Source organism: Musca autumnalis, unplaced genomic scaffold (assembly GCF_047663935.1).
Source record: "Musca autumnalis isolate F117 unplaced genomic scaffold, ASM4766393v1 scaffold_4, whole genome shotgun sequence".
In the NCBI taxonomy this organism is placed as follows: domain Eukaryota; kingdom Metazoa; phylum Arthropoda; class Insecta; order Diptera; family Muscidae; genus Musca; species Musca autumnalis.
Window position 1 is genome coordinate 218,024,555 of NW_027411977.1, and position 21,037 is coordinate 218,045,591.

The 21,037-nt window shown below is 23.5% G+C and overlaps 1 protein-coding gene across 6 annotated transcripts in view; it reads right to left on the bottom strand.

Moving 5' to 3' along the window:
* Nucleotides 1-20,591, bottom strand: part of Grd (gamma-aminobutyric acid type A receptor subunit Grd) — an 88,392-nt gene extending 67,801 nt beyond the window's left edge. For 2 of the 6 annotated variants that reach the window (XM_073982410.1, XM_073982411.1), the window contains exon 1: nucleotides 20,340-20,561. The gene's annotated coding sequence lies outside the window, so the exon portion shown is untranslated. Of the gene's footprint in view, nucleotides 1-20,260 lie in introns of all 6 variants that reach the window. The other 4 variants (XM_073982414.1, XM_073982415.1, XM_073982416.1 and 1 more) reach the window with 4 other exon arrangements.
* Nucleotides 20,592-21,037: the final 446 nt, after the last annotated feature.

The following is a 21,037-nucleotide window of genomic DNA, read 5'->3' on the forward strand; positions in this document are numbered from 1 at the left end:
ACAGTTAAAAAATCTTAAAGAATTTTTTAAGAAAATCTATGTTTGTGGTCTATAAAAAATTCTTCAAAAAATCTATAAAAAAGTCATAAAAACATGATTTAAAAAAACCTTAAAAATCCTTTTAAAATTCTCAAAAAAAACTTGATAATAATTCCTCAAAAAGTCATAATAAAAATCTTTTAAAATTCCACAAAAAAAATCTTTAAAAATCCTCCAAATTTTTTTAAATCCTTAAAAAATCATAAGAAAAAAATTTAAATGATCTTAAAAAAGTTAAAAAATCCACGTTTAGGTTCCTAAAAAAATTCTTTAATTTTTTTAAGTCCTCAAAAATGTATTTAAAAATCCTCAAAAACTCTGAAAACCTCTAAAAAATCTTTAAACGTCCTCAAAAAAGTTGTTAAAAAATCCCTTAATAAATTTATTAAAAATCCACGATTAGGACCCCTCTTTAAAAAATCCTCAAAAGAATTATTTTAAAAATCCGGATAAAAATTACTGAAAAAATTTAATATCTTAAATCACATCTATTTTTTTTTAAATCCTCAAATGTTCTTTAAAAGTTTTAAAACGTTTTAAAAAATCTTAAAAGCAATTTTTTAAAGAATCCATGTTTATGTCCCACAGAAAATTGTTTAAAAATTGTCAAAAAATCTTTAAAAAATTCATTAAAAACAAGATTTACAAAACCTTAATAATCTTTAAAAATTCTCAAAAAAAAAATTTTTAATAATTCCTCAAAAAGTCCTAATAAAAATCTTTTAAAATTCCACGAAAAAAGTTTTTTAAAAAATCCTCAACATTTTTTTAAATCCCTAAAAATCATAAGAAAATATTTAAATGATCTTAAAGAAGTTAAAAAAATCCAAGTTTAGGTTCCCAAAAAAAATTGTTTACTTTTTTAAAACCCTCAAAAATTTATTTCAAAAATCCTGAAAGACTGAAGATTGAAGAAAATCCATGTTTTTGGTCCATAAAAAATTCTTCAAAAAAAATTCTTCAAAAAATTCATTAAAAACACGATTTAAAAAACCTTAATAATCTTTTAAAAATTCTCAAAAAGTCTTTTTAATAATTCCACAAAAAAAAGTTCTTTAAAAAAATCCTCACAATTTTTTTAAATCCCTAAAATTTCATAAGAAAAAATTTTAATAATCTTAAAAAAGTTAAAGAATCCACGTTTAGGTTCCTAAAAAGTTGTTTAATTTTTTTAAATCCTCAAAAATATATTTAAGAAATCCTTAAAAACTTAAAAAAACATAAAAAAATCTTTGAAACATCCTCAAAAAAATTTTTAAAAAATCCTTAAATAAATTCATTAAAAATCCACGACTGGGACCCTCAACAAATTCCTTAAAAAATCCTCAAAAGAATTATTTTAAAAATCTGAAAAAAAATTCCTTAAAAGATCTTTAAATAACTTCGTAAAATTTCTCAAAAAATTCTTTAAAAAAATCCTTAAAAAAATTCTTAAAGAATTCTTTAAGAAAATCCATGTGTTTGGTCCATAAAAAATTCTTCAAAAAATTTATAAAAAAAATTCATTAAAACTTGTTTTATTAATAACCTTTTAAAAATTCTCAAAAAAAAACTTTTTAATGATTCCTCAAAAAGTCCTAATAAAAATCTTTTAAAATTCCACGAAAAAAGTTTTTTAAAAAATCCTCAAATTTTTTTTAAATCCCTAAAAAGTCATATCAAAAAATTAAATGATCTTAAAAAAGTTAAAAAATCCACGTTTAGGTTCCAAAAATTTATTTTTATTTTTTTTAAATCCCCAAAAATTTATTTAAAAAATCCTCAAAGACTCTGAAAAAAATACCTAAAACAAAATCTTTAAAACAACCTGAAAAAAAGTTTTTAAAAAATTCTTAAAAAAAATCATTAAAAATCCACGATTAGGACCCTCAACAAATTCTTTAAAAAATCTTCAAAAGAATTATTTTAAAAATCCGGAAAAAAATTACTGAAAAAAAATAAATTCTTAAATCACATCTAAAATGTTTTTAAAAATCCTCAAATATTCTTTAAAAGTCTTTGCCAAAAACAATTTTTCAAAGAATCCACGTTTATGTCCCACAGAAAATTGTTTAAAATACCTTAAAAATCTTTAAAAATTTCTCTAAAAATCTATAAAAAAAATCATTAAAAACATGTTTAGAAGAACTTTTTAATAATTCCTCAAAAAGTCTTAATAAAAAGCTTTTAAAATTCCACGAAAAAAAATCTTTAAAAAATCCACAAAATTTTTTTTAAATCCATAAAAAATCATAATAAAAAATTTTAATAATCTTAAAAAAGTTAAAGAATCCACTTTTAGGTTCCTAAAGAAATTGTTTAATTTTTTTTAACGCCTCAAAAATTTATTTGAAAAATCCTCAAAAACTCTGAAAAAAACTAAAAAAAAATTTAATAAACATCCTCAAAAAATTTTTAATTATAAAACATTAAAAGCTTAAAAAACCTCAAAATTATTTAAAAAAACTTCGAAAATTCATTTAAAAGTCGTAAAAAATCCTTAAAAGATCTTAAAATAACTTCGTAAAAATTCTCAAAAAATTCTTTAAAAAATTCATAAATTTTTTTTTGAAATATCCTTAAAAAACTGTTAAAGAATTCTTTAAGAAAATCCATGTTTTTGGTCCATAAAAAATTCTTCAAAAAATCTATAAAAAAATTCATTAAAAACATGTTTAAAAAAAGCCTTAATAATCTTTTAAAAATTCTCAAAAAAAACTTGTTAATAATTTCCCAAAAAGTCCTAATAAAAATCTTTTAAAATTCCATGAAAAAAGTTCTTTAAAAAATCCTCAAAATTTTTAAAAATACCTAAAAAATCATAAGAAAAAAATTTAAATGATCTTAAAAAAGATAAAAAATCCACGTTTAGTTTCCTAAAAAAATTCTTTTTTTTTTTTTTAATCCTCAAAAATTTATTTAAAAAATCCTGAAAGACTCTGAAAACCCCTAAAAAAATTTTTAAACATCCTCAAAAAAAGTTTTAAAAAAATCCTTAAATAAATTCATTAAAAATCCACGATTAGGACCCTCAACAAATTCTTTAAAAAATCCTTAAAAGAATTATTTTAAAAGTCCTAAAAAATCCTTAAAAGATCTTTAAATAACATCGTAAAAAGTCTCTAAAAATTCTTAATAAAATCCGTAAAAAATTATTTTAAAAATTCTTAACAAAATTTCTTAATGAATTCTTTAAGAAAATCCATGTCTTTTGTCCATAAAAAATTCTTCAAAAAATGTATAAAAAAACAATCATTAAAAACATGTTTAAAAAACCTTAATAATATTTTAAAAATTCTCAAAAAAAAACTTTTTAATAATTCCCCAAAAAGTCCTATTTAAAATATTTCAAAAATTCCACGAAAAAAGTTCTTTTAAAAATCCTCAAATTTTTTTTTTAAATCCCTAAAAAATCAAAAAATTTAAACAATCCTAAAAAAGTTGAAAGTCCACGTTTAGGTTCCTAAAAAAATTCTTTAATTTTTGTTTTTTAAATCCTCAAAAATTTATTTAAATAATCTTAAAAAACTGTGAAAAAGCTAAAAAAATATTTAAAACATCTTCAAAAAAATTTTAAAAAATTCTTAAATAAATTCATTAAAAATCCATGATTAGCACCCTCAACAAATAAATAACTTCGTATAAAATTCTCATAAAATTCTTAAAAAAATCCTTAAATTTTTTTTTAAAAAATCCTTAATACAATTTCTTAAAGAATTCTTTAAGAAAATCCATGTTTTTGGTCCATAAAAAATTCTTCAAAAAATCTACAAAAAAAATCATTAAAAACATGTTTAAAAATACCTTAATAATCTTTTAAAAATTTTCAAAAGAAAACTTTTTAATAATTCCTCAAAAAGTCCTAATAAAAATCTTTCAAAAATCCACGAAAAAAGTTCTTTAAAAAAATCCTCAAAATTTTTTTAAATCCCTAAAAAATCATAAGAAAAAATTTAAACAATCTTAAAAAATTTAAAAAATCCACGTTTAGGTTCCTAAAAAAATTCTTTATTTTTTTTTAAATCTTCAAAAATTTATTTAAAAAATCCCCAAAGACTCTGAAAACAATAAAAAAATCTTTAAAACATCCTCAAACAAATTTTTAAAAAATCCTTAAATAAATTCATTAAAAATCCACGATTAGGACCCTCAACAAATTCTTTAAAAAATCCTCAAAAGAATTATTTTTAAAATCCGGAAAAAAATTACTGAAAATATTTAATTTCTTAAATCACATTTAATTTTTTTTTTAAAAATCCTCAAATATTCTTTAAAAAATCTTAAAAGCAATTTTTTAAAGAATCCATGTTTATGTCCCACAGAAAATTGTTTAAAAATCCTCAAAAAATCTTTAAAAATTCCTCTAAAAATCTATAAAAAAATAATTAAAAAATGATTTAAAATTTTTAATAATTCCTCAAAAAGTCCTAACAAAAATCTTTTAAAATTCCACGAAAAAAGTTCTTTAAAAAATCCTCAAAATTTTGTTAAATCATAAGAAAAAATATGTTTTTTTTTTCTAAATCCTCGAAAATTTATTTAAAAAATCCTCAAAAACTCCGAAAAAGCTAAAAAAAATTACAACATCCTCAAAAAATTGTTTTTTAAAAAATCCTTAAATAAATTCATTAAAAATCCACGATTAGGACCCTCAACAAATTCTTTAAAAAATCCTCAAAAGAATTATTTTAAAAATCCGAAAAAAAATTACTGAAAAAATTTATTTTCTTAAAGCACACCTAAATTTTTCTTTTAAAAATTCTCAAAAAAAAAAAAAACTTTTTAATAATTCCTCAAAAAGTCCTAATAAAATTTTTTAAAATTCCACGAAAAAAGTTTTTAAAAAAACCTCAAAATATGTTTAAATCCCTAAAAATTCATAAGAAAAAAATTTATATAATCTTAAAAAAGTTAAAAAATCCACGTTTAAGTTCCTAAAAAATTCTTTAATTTTTTTTTTAATCCTCAAAAATTTTGTTTAAAAAATCCTGAAAGACTCTGAAAACCCCCAAAAATATCTTAAAAACATCCTCAAAAAAAGTTTTTAAAACATCCTTATATAAATTCATAAAAAATCCACGATTAGGACCCTCAACAAATTCTTTAAAAAATTCTCAAAAGAATTATTTTAAAAATTCGGAAAAAAATTACTGAAAAAAATTATTTTCTTTAAGCGCATCTACATTATTTCCTTTATATCCTCAAATATTCTTTAAAAGTCTTTGCTAAAAACATTTTAAAAATCTTAAAAACAATTTTTCAAATAATCCACGTTTGTATCCCACAGAAAATTGTTTAAAAATCCTCAAAAAATCTTTAAAAATTTCTGATTGTCTAAGTCTGGAGTTTCCCCCATTGGCTTAACTTTATCACTTTCCTCTTTGCAGAGAAAAATGTTTACAAAACTACACTAAAAATTCATCATTTCAAAAACTGAAAAGCCAATTGATAATTCCCTTCGCCGGGATGAAATCATGATATTGGTAGCGATCAGTTAATTTTGCAAGCTGTCAGTGCGTTTTGTAAACATTTTTCTCTGCAAAGAGGAAAGTGATGAAGTTAAGCCAATGGGGGAAACTCCAGACTTAGACAATCATATGATTGAATCTTCAACTAAAACAAAACTAATTTAAAAATTTCTCTAAAAATCTATAAAAAAATGCATAAAAAACAAGATTTAAAAAAACCTTAATAATCTTTTAAAAATTCTCAAAAAATCTTTTTAATAATTCCTCAAGAAGTCCTAATAAAAATCTTTTAAAATTCCACAAAAAAAGTTATTTAAAAAAAATCCTCAACATTTTTTTAAATCACTAAAAAATCATAAGAAAAAAATTTAAATAATCTTAAAAAATTTAAAAAATCCAAGTTTAGATTCCTAAAAAATTCTTTAATTTTTTTTTAAAAATCCTTAAAAACTCTAAAAAAACATAAAAAAAATCATTAAAACATCCTCAAAAAAAAAAAAAAAAATTTTAAAAAATCCTTAAATAAATTCATTAAATATTAGAACCCTCAATAAATTCTTTAAAAAATCCTCAAAGAATTATTTTAAAAATCCGGAAAAAAATTCTTAAAAATTCCTTAAAAGGTCTTTAAATAACTTCGTATAAAATTCTCCAAAAATTCTTTAAAAAAATCCTTAAAAAATTATTTAAAAAATTCTTAAAAAAATCTTAAATAATTTTTTAAGAAAATCCATGTTTTTGGTCCATAAAAAATTCTTAAAAAAATCTATAAAAAAACCTTAATAATCTTTTAAAAATTCTCAAAAAAACTTTTTAATATATCCCCAAAAAATCCTTAAAAATATCTTTTAAAATTCCACGAAAAAAGTTCTTTAAAAAATCCTCCAAATTTTTTAAATCCCTAAAAGATAATAAGAAAAAAATTTAAATGATCTTAAAAAAGTTACAAAATCCACGTTTAGGTTCTTAAAAAAATTCTTTAGTTTTTTTTTAAATCCTCAAAAATTTATTTAAAAAATCCTCAAAAACTCTGAAAAAGCCTTAAAAAATCTTTAAAACATCCTCAAAGGAAGTTTTAAAAAAATCCCTAAATAAATTCATTAAAAATCCACGATTAGGACCCACAACAAATTTTTAAAAAATCTTCAAAGGATTATTTTAAAAATCCGAAAAAAATTACTGAAAAAAAATAATTTCTTAAATCACATCTAAAATGTTTTTAAAAATCCTCAAATATTCTTTAAAAGTCTTTGCCAAAAATAATTTTTCAAAGAATCCACGTATAGGTCCCACAGAAAATTGTTTAAACATTCTTAAAAAAATCTTTAAAAATTCCTCTAAAATCTATAAAAAATTCATTATAAACATGTATAAAAAAACCTTTATAATCTTTTAAAAATTCTCAAAAAAAAAATTCATAATTCCTCAAAAATCTTTTAAAATTCCACGAAAAAAGTTCTTTAAAAATCCTCAAAATTTTTTTTAAATCCCTAAAAAAATCATAAGAAAAAAATTTAAATGATCTGAAAATGTTAAAAAATCCACGTTTAGGTTCCTAAAAAATCTTTTTTTTTAATCCTCAAAAATGTATTTAAAAAATCCTGAAAGACTCTGAAAACCCCTAAAAAAATCTTCAAAAAAAGTTTTAAAAAATCCTTGAATAAATTCATTAAAAACCCACGATTAGGACCCTCAACAAATTCTTTAAAAACTCCTCAAAAAGATTATTTTAAAAATCTGGAAAAAATTACTGAAAACAAGTGAGCCAAGGCTATAGTAGGGTCGGGGCCGACTATGAAATACCCTACACCACTACCCCCGTTCATAAGCTTTTGACTAATAAAATTCAAAATATTAAAATTGGGATAGCTTAGCGCCTTTGCTCTGAATGTCTTCATTAACACAGGTCAATTTTTTTGAAACGCATTTAAGTGCATCGGCAGTACAACCCAAATAAAAAATGGAAAAGTGGGATGTATGCCAACCATCAATAGGCTTCTTTCTCTGTTAGACCCCCATCAACCCCCAAAATTTCGTGAGCATCCGATCAAAATTTCGTAGTGTGATTGCACAAAAATGGAAAAAGGGATGCATTACCGACTATTGCGATATCTCTGTTGTTTGACCACCTATGACAACCTACTTCACATCGTTGTAAAGGTAATATTTTCTACTTTCCCTCCTACAGAAGGGAGATATTAACTTTGAAATAAAACGTTGGTCTTTTTTCCAAATATTTTTTTTCACATTCCGACCCCTGAATAATATCCGCCCATTATCAAAAATCAAAGAGTTTTTCCTCTGTGGGACCCCCAATAACACCCAAAATTTCGTGACGATCCAATTAAAATTGCGACCTGTAGCGTGATTTCCAAAAAAGTTGAAAAATGGATGTATTACCGATATCTCCGTTATTTGGATACCTACGCCAACCTGCTTTACATCATTGTAATGATGGGATTTTTTACTTTCATTGTCAGACTTTGCTTTTGGAAATTCCCGAACCGTCATTATTATTAAAATCGCAAAAATGAAAAGTTGTGTTCTATTAGCGGCTATTGCGATATCTTCGTTGTTTGACCTTTAACTTTTGATATACCCCTTTTAGAAGCGGAGATATTCGCTTTGAAATAAAACGTTGACTTTTTCTCCAAATAAGTTTTTTTCCATTCCGACCTTTGAATATTATCCGACCATCACCAAAATCAATAGGCTTCTTTCTCTGTAGGATCCCCATTAACCCCCAAAATTTTGTGACGATCCGATCAAAACTGCGACCTGTAGCGTGATTACAAGGTTTAGATGGACAGACGGACAGACGGACAGACGGACGGACGGACGAACGGACGGACTGACGGACGGACACACATAGCCAGATCGACTCAGCTCGTCGAGACATTCATTTTGGTATATATAAGTATGGGTCTACGACCATTATTTCGATGCGTTACAAACTTTTTGGCCAAAACCAACTTATAATACCCTCCCCACATAGTTGTGTAGGGTATAAATAGAAAATTTATTAAATTTCTTGTATAAAAAATCAAAGCATACCTTAAGGCTGTTTAATCCACAAGTAAATAAAAATTATTTAAAAAATCGTAAAAAAATCCTTTATAATCTAAAAAAATCTTTAAAAATCATCCAAAAATTCATTAAGAAATCCTCGAAAAATTCTTTAAAAATCCTCAAAAATTCTTTAAAAAATCCTCAAGAATATTTTAAAAAATACTTAAAAAATCATCAAAAGAATTGTTTAAAAAAATCTTTAAAAATTCTTAAAAAAATCCTCAAAAAATTATGCTCCTTAAAAAGAATTTTTTAACAAATCCTCAAAAAATTATTTAAAACAATCCTATTAATCTTAAAAAAATATTTAAAAAAACCTACTTTTTTGGTCCATCAATAATTCTTCAAAAAATCCCCAAAAAAATCTTAAAAGACCCTCAATAAATTCTTAAGAATTCTTAAAAAAATGGAAAAATCTTCAAAAAATCTTGTTTAAAAAATCCTAAAAAACGCAATAAATTGTTTTAAAATTCCAAGAAACAATACTCATGCCCAAAAAAGTCTTTAAAATACCTAAAAGAAGATTTAAAAAAATCCACATTTAAGTCTCTCAAAAAATTATTTTAAAAATTTTCAAAAATTCTTAGAAAAACTCAAAAATTCTTTAAAAACCCTTAAAACGCTAATTTAAGTCTCTCAAAAAATTATTTTAAAAATTTTAAAAAAAAAATCTATAAAAAACTCAAAAATTCTTTAAAAACGCTAACAAAATTCTTTAAAAAAATCAAAATCTTCGATCCTCAAAAATTTCTCTACAAAATTAACGACATAACAACATTTTTTCATAATTATATGGTTAAAAATAGCAAATTTATTAAATTTCTTGTATAAAATCAAAGCATACCTTAAGGCTGTTTAAACCACAAGTAAATAAAGCATGTCACATCACAGCTAGTACAATTTAATTATGAGCGCCTAACATTATTATTATGCCTTAAAAATTCCAAACAAAACCAAAACTTATACGAGCCCTAACCAGCATTTTAGGCCTATGAAACGAAGACAAATAAACAAAACATTGCCATGGGAGAAAACTTGGCTGTCTATTGAAATCTGTTTTTTAATAAAATCATAACTTGCGTTTACAATTTTTGTTTTGTAAATTTCAAAAGGCAACACAACAACAATAAAACACAAGAGCGGCAAATTTTCTCAAACACCAAAGTCAAATAAAACTATTCACGGTACACAAGGAAGGAACGCTACGAAACCTCCTAAAAGAAAGAAACACCAAAACACTTATTTTTGCGTAATATACTTTTAGGCTGAGTTAGTTACTCTTTCTCTTAACGAAATTTTATTGCATATTTTTTTGGAGAGGTGGGTACGGATTTCAGCTTACTATTTGAAAATTATCATGAAAATAATCACTTTCAGTTCCTGTATTGCAGTTAAAAAAAAAATAAGAGGAAAAAAGAGCAAATAAACCAATGTCAATGACAATCAGGAATTGAAGAAAATCCCCAAGAAGCTCAAGAATCAGCTGAAGAAAGAAAAGTGTTTACATTCATTATTTGTGAAGAGGTAGAAGGCTAAGCAAAAAAAGGGTAAATGCAATTCAATGAATGACAAATTTGTTAAGAGGTTTAAATACTTAATTAGTAGACAAACTAAAGATTATTATTAGCCATGTTATGAATCTTCTTGTAGTTCTTGGAAACATTGATTAAAGGGGGTTTAAATTAAAAATTTAGAAATTCAGATCTCTCGATAAGCAGAACAATGCAAAGCTGTCGAAGAAGAAAAATATCTTTTAGCCTTCAAATGCTTCTAACCTTCTCAAGACCCTCACAAAGAAGATTGTTTAAAATATTCTTTGGCAGAGGGTTCATCGGCGCGGCTAAAGAAAGTCTATCAGCAACTTCTTCCAAAGCGGTAAAGAGGAGATCAGATCTCTAGAAGTGCAGAAAACTATGGGGTAGAAAAAAGACCTTCACCGAACCATAGATTAAATGGTAAAAAAAAACAGTTTAGATCGCATACTGCAGGGGCGTGGTTTGTTGTTCTGCAGAAGCCCTTCACGAGGATCCTGGGGTCTCAGTTAGGGTAAGACCATAGAGGTCCTCTTTTGCTCTACAAAAGACTATAGAAGTCTTTTGTTGCTCTACAAGAGACCTCAAAGACCTTTTATTATTCTAAAGAATGCCACGGAAGCGTTCTTTTACTCAGGGCAAATCTTAAAAAAAAAACGTTTAAAAAAATCCACTTTTGTTTTTCAAAATAGTCAGGCTTAATCCCGTAGTCTTTGTTTTAATATTTTATTAAAACAACTTTAATTTATTAGTGGGAAAAAATTGGCGATGTTTACCAAGGGGTAAGGCAGGGAATACTATAGTTTCAGATCTCGCCACAGATCTTCATCAGTTCCCTTATTTCTTGTTTTTCAACAAGAAACTTTTTATACCCAAGTGTCAATTGCTAGCTCAAATAGCTCAACTTTAATTTATTAGTGGGTATAAAAAGTTTCTTGTTGAAAAACAAGAAATAAGGGAACTGATGAAGATCTGTGGCGAGATCTGAAACTATAGTATTCCCTGCCTTACCCCTTGGTAAACATCGCCAATTTTTTCCCACTAATAAATTAAAGTTGTTTTAATAAAATATTAAAACAACGACTATGGGATTAAGCCTGGCTATTTTGAAAAACAAAATAGAAGTCGTCATCCCAAACAAAAAACGCCAACCCTCCTAAAATCCACTTTTTTCAAAAATATTTCTTAAAAATCAGAATTAAAAAAAATAATTTTTTTAATCCAAATTTGTTTCATTTTTTAAATTCACGATTTCTTAAAAATATATTTTAAAAATCCACGACCTTTTTTAAATCCACTATTTTTCAAAAATATTTTTTAAAAATCCACGATTTTTTATTTTTTTTTTAAATCTAAGATTTTTTTATTTTTCTAAATCTATGATTTTTTTTATTTCATTAAATCCACGATTTTTAATTTTTTTAAATCCACAATTGTTCATTTTATTTAAATCCACGTTCTTTTCAAAAATATTTGTTTTTAATTTCATGAATCTTTAAATCCACGATTTTTTAAAAATACTTTTAAAAATCCCCATTTTGTCTTTATTTTTTTTTAAATCCACGATTTTTTCAAAAACATTTTTTAAAAATTTACAATGTTTTTAAAAATATTTTTTTAAAAATTCAGATTTTTTTTTTAAATCCACGATTTTTTCAGAAATATTTTTTAAAAAATCCACGATTTTTTCAGAAATATTTTTTTAAAAATCCACGATTATTAAAACAACTCCGCGATAATTTTTCAAAACAATTATTAAAAAATCCGCCATTACTTAAAAAGATTTACGATTTTTTCAAGATCTAAATACATATAATCAAAAATATTTTTTTTAATTTCAAGAATTTTTAAAACCACGATTTTTCAAAAACATTTTTTAAAAATTTAAGACGTTTTAAAAATATTTTTTTTAAAAATTAAAAATTTTTTCAAAAATATTTTTTTTAAATCCACCACTTTTTCAGAAATATTTTTATAAAAAATCCACGATTATTAATAAAAAACAATTAATCATAAATCCGCAATTATTTAAAAAAATTTCAAATCAATCTACGAAAATTCAATCAATCTACGAATGTTTTCAAAAAATAAAAAAAAACAAGATTATTTTGAAAAATATTAAAAAAAAATCCACGATTATTTAAATAACAATTATTAATAAATCCGCAATTATTTAAAAAAATCGGCAACTATTTAAAAAAAAATCTACAATTAATTTTTCAAAAAAATCTACGATAATTTTCAAAAATAATTTTTAAAAAAATCCACGAATGTTATCAGAAATACTTTTTTAAACCACGATTATCTTCAAAAATATTTTTTCAAACCAGGATTATCTTCAATAATATTTTTTTTTAAATCCTCAATTATTTTCGACAATATTGTTCAAAAATCCACAATTACAAATATTTCATAAAAAAAAATCAAAACAATTTTTAAAAAATCCAAGATTATTTAAAAAAATAATAAAAAAATCCACGATTATTTAAAAAAATAATACAAAATCCACGATTATTTTTAAAACATAATTAAAAAAATCCACGTTTATTTTCAAAAATTTTTTTTATAAAAAATCTACGATTATTTTAAAATATAATTTTTAAAAAAAGTCCACTGTTATTTTTTAAAAACAATTTTAAAAAAATCGACGATTATTTTCAAAAATAATTTAAAAAAATTCGACGATTAATTTCAATTATAATTTTTAAAAAATAGACGATTATTTTCAAAAAAAAATTTGTAAAAAATCCATGGTTATTTTCAAAAAAAATTAAAAATCCACAATTATTTTCAAAAATAATTAAAAAATCCACGATTATTTAAAAAAAAGAAATTTAAAAAAATCCATTGTTATTTTCAAAAATAAATTTAAAAAAAAATCCATGATTACTTTTACAAAATATTTAAAAAAAAAATATGATTATTTTCAAAAATAATTACGATTACTTTCATAAATAATTTGTTAAAAAATCCACGATTATTTTCAAAAAGGATTTTTAAAGAAATTCATGATTATTTTCAAAAACAATTAAAAAAACACGATTATTTTCAAAACAAAAAAAAAAAAAAAAAAATAAATAAAAATAAAAAAATCCACGATACTTTTCAAAAATGATTTTTAAAAGAATTCACGATTATTTGCAATATTTTTTTTTAAATCCACGGTTATTTTTAGAAATATTTTATTGAAAAATCCACTATTTCAAAAATATTGTTTTAAAAAAATCCACGATTATTTTCAAAAATAATTAAAAAAAACAACGATTATTTTCAAAAATATTTTTTTAAATCCACGATTATTTCAGTTCAAATTCAATCAATCCACGAATGTTTTCAAAAAATAAAAAACACGATTATTCTGAAAAATATTAAAAAAATCCACGATTATTTAAAAAACAATTATCAATAAATCCGCAGTTATTTAAAAAAATCGGCAACTATTTAAAAAATATCTACACTTATTTTCAAAATATTTTTTGTTTTAACCAACGATTATTTTTAAAAATATTTTTTTTAACCCACGATTATTTTTAATAATATTTTTTTAAATCCACTATTATTTTTAAAAATATTTCATAAGAAAATTTCAAAATAATTTTTCAAAATAACCTACGACTATTTTCAAAAATATTTTTGAAAAAATCCACGATTATCTGCAATAATACTTTTTTTAATTAATCCTCAATTACTTATTATAATTAAAAAAATCCACGATTATTTTCAAAAATTATTTTTATAAAAAACCCACGACTATTTTCAAAAATTATTTGTATAAAAAATCCAAATAGTAAAAAAAATCCACGATTATTTTCAAAAATTATTTTTATAAAAAATCCACTACTATTTTCAAAAATTATTTTTATAAAAAATCCACAATTATTTTCAAAAAATTATTTTTATAAAAAATCCACGATTATTTTCAAAAATTATTTTTATAAAAAATCCACGATTATTTTCAAACATATTTTTAAAACAAGTGAACCAAGGCTATAGTCGGGTCGGGGCCGACTATGTGATACCCTACACCACTTCCCCTGTGCATAAGCTTTTGACTGGTAAAATTCAAAATATTAAAATTGGGATAGCTTAGCGCCTTTGTTCTGAATGTCTTCAATAATACAGGTCAATTTTATTGAAACACATTTAAGTGCATCGTCAGAATAACTCAAATAAAAAAATGGAAAAGGGGGATGTACGCCAACCATCAACCATCACATTCCGACCCCTAAATAATGAATTACCTAAATCAATAGGTTTTTTTCTCTGTGGGACCCACATTAACACCCAAAATTTCGTGACGATCCAATCAAAATGACGACGTGTAGCGTGATTACAAAAAATTAAAAAAATAGGATGTATTACCGACTATTGCGATATCTCCGTTATTTTGCCTTATACGCCAACATGCTTTACATCATTGTAAAGATGGGATTTTCTACTTTTATAGTCGGACTTTGCTTTTGGAAGGTCCACAACCAATGCTGTGCTATACGTCATTATTATTAAAATCGCAAAAATGAAATGTTGTGTTTTATTAGCGATATCATCATTGCGATATCATCATTGTTTGACCACCTACGACAACCTGCGTTACATCGTTGCAAAGGTGATATTTTCTACTTTCATTAGCATTAGGTTTTGCTTTTGATATTCCCTCATATAGAAGCGGAGATATTCGCTTTGAAATAAAACGTTGACTTTTTCTCCAAATAAGTTTTTTGTCCATTCCGACCCTTGAATATTATCCGACCATCACCATAATCAATAGGCTTCTTCCTCTGTAGGACTCCCATTAACCCCCAAAGTTTCGTGACGATCCGATCAAAATTGCGACCTGTAGCGTGATTACAAAAAAATGGAAAAAAGGGATGTATTTACGACTATTGCGATATCTCCGTTATTTGGCCACCTACGCCAACCTAATTTGAATCATTGTAAAGATGGGGATTTCTACTTTCATCGTCAGACTTTGTTTTTGGAAGTTCCCCAACCAAAGCTGTCATATTCGTCATTATAGTTAAAATCGCAAAAATTTAAAGTTGTGTTCTATTAGCGGCTATTGCGATATCTTCGTTATTTGACAACCTACTTTACATCGTTGCAAATTTCTACTTTCACTAGCAGGTTTTGCTTTTGATATACCCCTTATAGAAGCGGAGATATTCGCGTTGAAATAAAACGTTGACTTTTTCTCCAAATAAGTTTTTTGCCCATTCCGACCCCTAAATATTATCCGACCATCACTAAAATAAATAGGCTTCTCCCCCTCGGGGACCCCCATCAACACCCAAAATTTGGTGACGATCCGATCAAAATGACGACCTATAGCGTGATTTCTTTAAAAGTGGAAAAATGGGATATATTACCGACTATTGTGATATCTCCGTTATTTGGCCACCTACGCTAACCTACTTTGAATCATTGTAAAGACAGGATTTTCTACTTTCATAGCCAGGCTTTGTTTTTGGAAAGTCCCCAACAAAATCTGTGTTATTCGTCATTGGAATTAAAATCGAATAAATGAAAAATTGGGTTCTATTAGCGACTATTGCGATATCTTCGTTGTTTGACCACCTACGACAACCTACTATACCTCGTTATAAAGGTGATATTTTCTGCTTTCACTAGCAGGTTTTGCCTTTGATATACCCCTTATAGATATGGAGATATTCGCTTTGAAATAAAACGTTGACTTTTTCCCCAAATACGTTTTGTGCCCATTTCGACCCCTGAATATTATCCGACTATCACCAAAATCAATAGGCTTCTTCCCCTCCGGGACCCTCATCAACTCCCAAAATTTGGTGACGATCCGACCAAAATTGCGACCTGTAGCGTGATTACAAGGTTTAGATGGACAGACGGACAGACGGACATAGCCAGATCGACTCAGCTCGTCAAGACATTCATTTTGGTATATATAAGTATGGGTCTACGACCATTATTTCGATGCGTTACAAACTTTTTGGCCAAAACCAACTTATAATACCCTCCCCACATAGTGGTGTAGGGTATAAAAATCCACGATTATCTTCAATAATATTTTTTTTAAAAACCTCAATTACTTATTATAATTAAAAAATCCTCGATTATTTTCAAAAATTATTTTTATAAAAAATCCACGATTATTTTCAAAAAATTATTTTTATAAAAAATCCACGATTATTTTCGAAAATTATTTTTGTAAAAAATCCACGATTATTTTCAAAAATATTTCTAAAAAATCCACGATTATCTTCAAAAATATTTCTAAAAAATCCACGATTATCTTCAATAATATTTTTTTTAAAAAATCCTCAATTACTTATTATAATTAAAAAAATCCACGATTATTTTCTAAAATTATTTTTACAAAAAATCCACGTTATTTCCAAAAAAAATATTTTTATAAAAAATCCACGATTATTTTCAAAAAATTATTTTTATAAAAAATCCACGATTATTTTCAAAAATTATTTTTATAAAAAATCCACGATTAAAAATTATTTTTATAAAAAAATCCACGATTAAAAATTATTTTTATAAAAAAATCTACGATTAAAAATTATTTTTATAAAAAATGCACGATTATTTTCAAAAATTATTTTTATAAAAAATCCACGATTATTTTCAAAAATTATTTTTAAAAATTCTACGATTATTTTCAGAAATAATGTCTAAAAAATCCACGATTATTTTCAAAAATAATTTTTAAAAAAATCCACGTTTATTTTCAAAAATAATTTTTAAAAAAAATCCACGATTATTTTCAAAAATAATTCTTAAAAAAATCCACGATTATTTTCAAAAATAATTTTTAAAAAAATCCACGATTATTTTCAAAAATAATTTCTTAAAATCCACTATTATTTTCAAAAATAATTTAAAAAAAATCCACGATTATTTTCCAATATAATTTAAAAATATCCACGATTATTTTCAAAAACAATTTTTAAAAAAATCCACGATTATTTTCAAAAAAATTTGTTAAAAAATCCACTATTATTTTCAAAAATGATTTTTAAAAAAATCCACAATTATTTTTATTTTTTTTATTTTCAGAAATATTTTTTTAAAAAATCCACTATTATTTTCAAAAATATTTTTTTTTTTCAAAAAATCCACGATTATTTTCAAATATAATTATTTTCAATTCTTTTTTAATCCACGAATATTCTCATACCTTTCTCTAATTATTTTCAACAATGTAGTTAAATAGTCCAAAATCTATTCAAATTCAAAATCAATTCAAATTCAATAAATCCACGAAAGTTTTTAAAAAAATAAAAAACACGATTATTTTGAAAAATATTAAAAAAATCTACTATTATTTAAAAAACAATTATTAATAAATCCGCAATCATTTAAAAAATCGGCAACTATTTAAAAAAATCTACAATTATTTTCAAAATATGTGCTGTTTTAACCAACGATTATTTTTAAAAATATTTTTTTAAACCCACGATTATTTTTAAAAATATTTTTTTAACCCACCATTATTTTTAATAATAATTTTTTTTAATCCACAATTATTTTTAAAAATATTTCATAAGAAAATTTCAAAATAATTTTTCAAAATAATCAACAATTATTTTCAAAAATAATTTAAAAAACCACGATTATAAATCCACAATTAATTTCAAAAATTATTTTTAAAAAAATCCACGTTAATTTTCAATTTTTTTTAAATCCACGGTTATTTTCAGAAATTTTCAAAAATAATTTGTTAAAAGAATTTACGATTATTTTCAAAAATAACTATTAAAAAATCTACGATTACTTTCAAAAATATTTTTTAAAAAAATTCACGATTATTATCAAAAATATTGCGTTAAACCAAGATTTTTTTCAAAACTATTTTTTAAAAAATGGATTATTTTCAAAAATTATTTTTTATAAAAAATCCACGATTATTTTCAAAAATTATTTTTATAAAAAATCCACGATTATTTTCAAAAATTATTTTTGAAAAAAATTCACTATTATTTTTAAAAATTATTTTTATAAAAAATCCACGATTATTTTTAAAAATTATTTTTATAAAAAATCCACGATTATTTTCAAAAATTATTTTTATAAAAAATCCACGATTATTTTCAAAAATAATTTTTATAAAAAATCCACGATTATTTTCAAAAATTATTTTTAAAAAAGTCCAAGATTGTTTTCAAAAAAAATTGTTAAAAAATCCAAGATTATTTTCAAAAATAATCGATTAACGATTTTTTTTTTCAAAAAAAAAAAAAAATAAAAAATCCACAATTATTTTTAAAAGCAATTTTTAAAAAAACCTCGACTATTAATCCGCGGTTATTTTCAAAAATATTTTTTTGAAAAATCCTCTATTATTTTCAAAACAATTTTTTTTTTAAATCCACGATTATTTTCAAAAATAATTAAAAAAACACGATTATTTTCAAAAACAATTATTTTCAAACTTTTCTTAAAAATCTCTAATTATTTTCAACAATGTAGTTTAATAGTCCACAATTATTTTCAAAAATATTTTTAAAAATTTTTTAAAATCAATTTAAATTCAGTTCAAATTCAATCAATCCACGAATTTTTTCAAAAAATAAAAAACACGACTATTTTGAAAAATATTTGAAAATAATCCACGATTATTTTTAATGTTTATTTTTCAAAATATCCGCATTTTTTTAATGTTCTGTAGTTTAATAGTCCACAATTATTTTCAAAAATATTTTTTAAAATTTTTCAAAATCAATTCAAATTCAGTTTAAATTCAATCAATCCACGAATGTTTTCAAAAAATAAAAAACACGATTATTTTGAAAAATATTTGAAAATAATCAACGATTATGTTTAATTTTTATTTTTCAAAATATCTGCAATTTTTTAGTGTTCTGTAAAAAAGTCAAATTTTTTTGAAAGCTATTTTTTAAACAAGTTTTTCCGAAATTATTTTTTAAAAAATCCATTTTTTAAATATTTTTTTTTTAAATCCACAATTTAAATAGTTTTGAAAAGTTATTAATGTTTTTCAAAAATATTTTTTAATACTCCGTTTGTTGGTCTAAGGTCCTCTCAAAAAATATTATTTAAAAAATCCGCCTTTCTTGTTCTAATATCCCCTCAACAATATTCTGGAAATTGTCCAAAAAATTTAACAAAAAATATTTCAACACAGCTCGAAGATTGTTTTTTACTTGAAATTCTCTTTATCGGTCAAGCACCAATTTTTTATTTTCTATTTATTATTTTTTATTTCAGATTTAATATTTCACAAATCTCATTTCACTATTATTTAAAAAAAAATAAGGTTATTTTAAAAAAAAAATTATTTAAAAAAAATCCATGATTATTTTTAAAAAAGTATTAAAAAAATCGATGATTATTAAAAAAAACAAAAAAATCACGATTATTTTCAAAAATAATTTTTAAAAAAATCCACGATTATTTTCAAAAATAATTTGTTAAAAAAATCCACGATTATTTTCAAAAATAATTTGTTAAAAAAATCCACGATTATTTTCAAAAATAATTTGTTAAAAAATCCCCGATTATTTTCCAAAAAAATTAAAAAAACTCGATTATTTTCAAAAAAAAAATTATTTTAAATCCAAGATTATTTTCAAAAATGATTTTTAAAAAAATCCACGATTATTTTCAATTTTTTTTAAATCCACAGTTATTTTCAAAAAAAATTTTTTTTGAAAAATTCACTATTATTTTCAAAAATATTTTTTTTAATCCACGATTATTTTCAAACTTTTCTTAAAAATCTCTAATTATTTTCAACAATGTAGTTTAATAGACCAAAATTATTTTAAAAAATATTTTCAAAATCCAATTCAAATTTAGTTCAAATTCAAGCAATCCACGAATGTTTTCAAAAAAAAAAAAAAAAAATAAAAAACACGATTATTTTGAAAAATATTTGAAAATAATCCACGATTATTTTTAACTTTTATTTTTCAAAATATCCGCAATGTTTTAATGTTCTGTAAAAAATTCAAATTTTTTTTTGAAAGCTAGTTTTTAATTCAGTTTTTCCAAAATTATTTTTTAAAAAATGCAGTTTTTTAAATACTTATTTAAAAATCCACAATTTAAATAGTTTTGAAAATTTATCAAAGTTTTTCAAAAATATTCTTTAACACTCCGTTTGTTGGTCTAACATCCTCTCAAAAAATATTATTTAAAAAATGCGCCTTTCTTGGTCTAAAATACCCTCAAAAATATTCTGTCAAATGTCCAAAAAAATTAAACAAAAAAATATTTCAACACAGCTCGAAGATTGTTTGTTTACATGAAATTCTCTTTCAAGCACCAATTTTTTATTTTCTATTTATTATTTTTTATTTCAGATTTTAAATTTCATAAATCACATTTCACTATTAACCCACTGCCGACGGTGTTTTCGAAGCGCTTCACTATTTTTTTTATTAAATATTCAAAAACCCATTCCAATATCTCTTTTAAAGACCGAATGCCACGTTTAAACGCGCCAAAAGCGCCTCGAAGACTGAACATGCACCAGACAAGCAGCGAACCAAAAACCATGCAAATATCTGTTATATTGATGCGGCTATCAAGAATAACATGGTTCAGGGGGAGGAGAAAAGAATCACATACGACAGACAAAACAAGACATGATTTACTTGGGATACCACCCACCCACCATCCAGTCAAATAGCTACTGGCAAGGGTACTGCGATTTTCATTCATAAAAATTATACATTTTGGCGGGAATTAGAATACCCAATGCGCAAACTCGAAACCAAACATATGATTTGTGGTTAAGTAGAATGTGGCGCCTAAAAGTATGCAGCACACATCCACACACCTGTTGCTGTGTTATTCACTGGAAAGAGAGGGAGAGATGGCTGCGTGTGGTTAGAAAGATATTGTGTTTCCGTATACCGGCTATTTATGTCATAATTTGTTGTAAATGTTTTATGAAGAGATATTTACCGGATTTCAGATGACAAATTGTCAAGTGAGTGA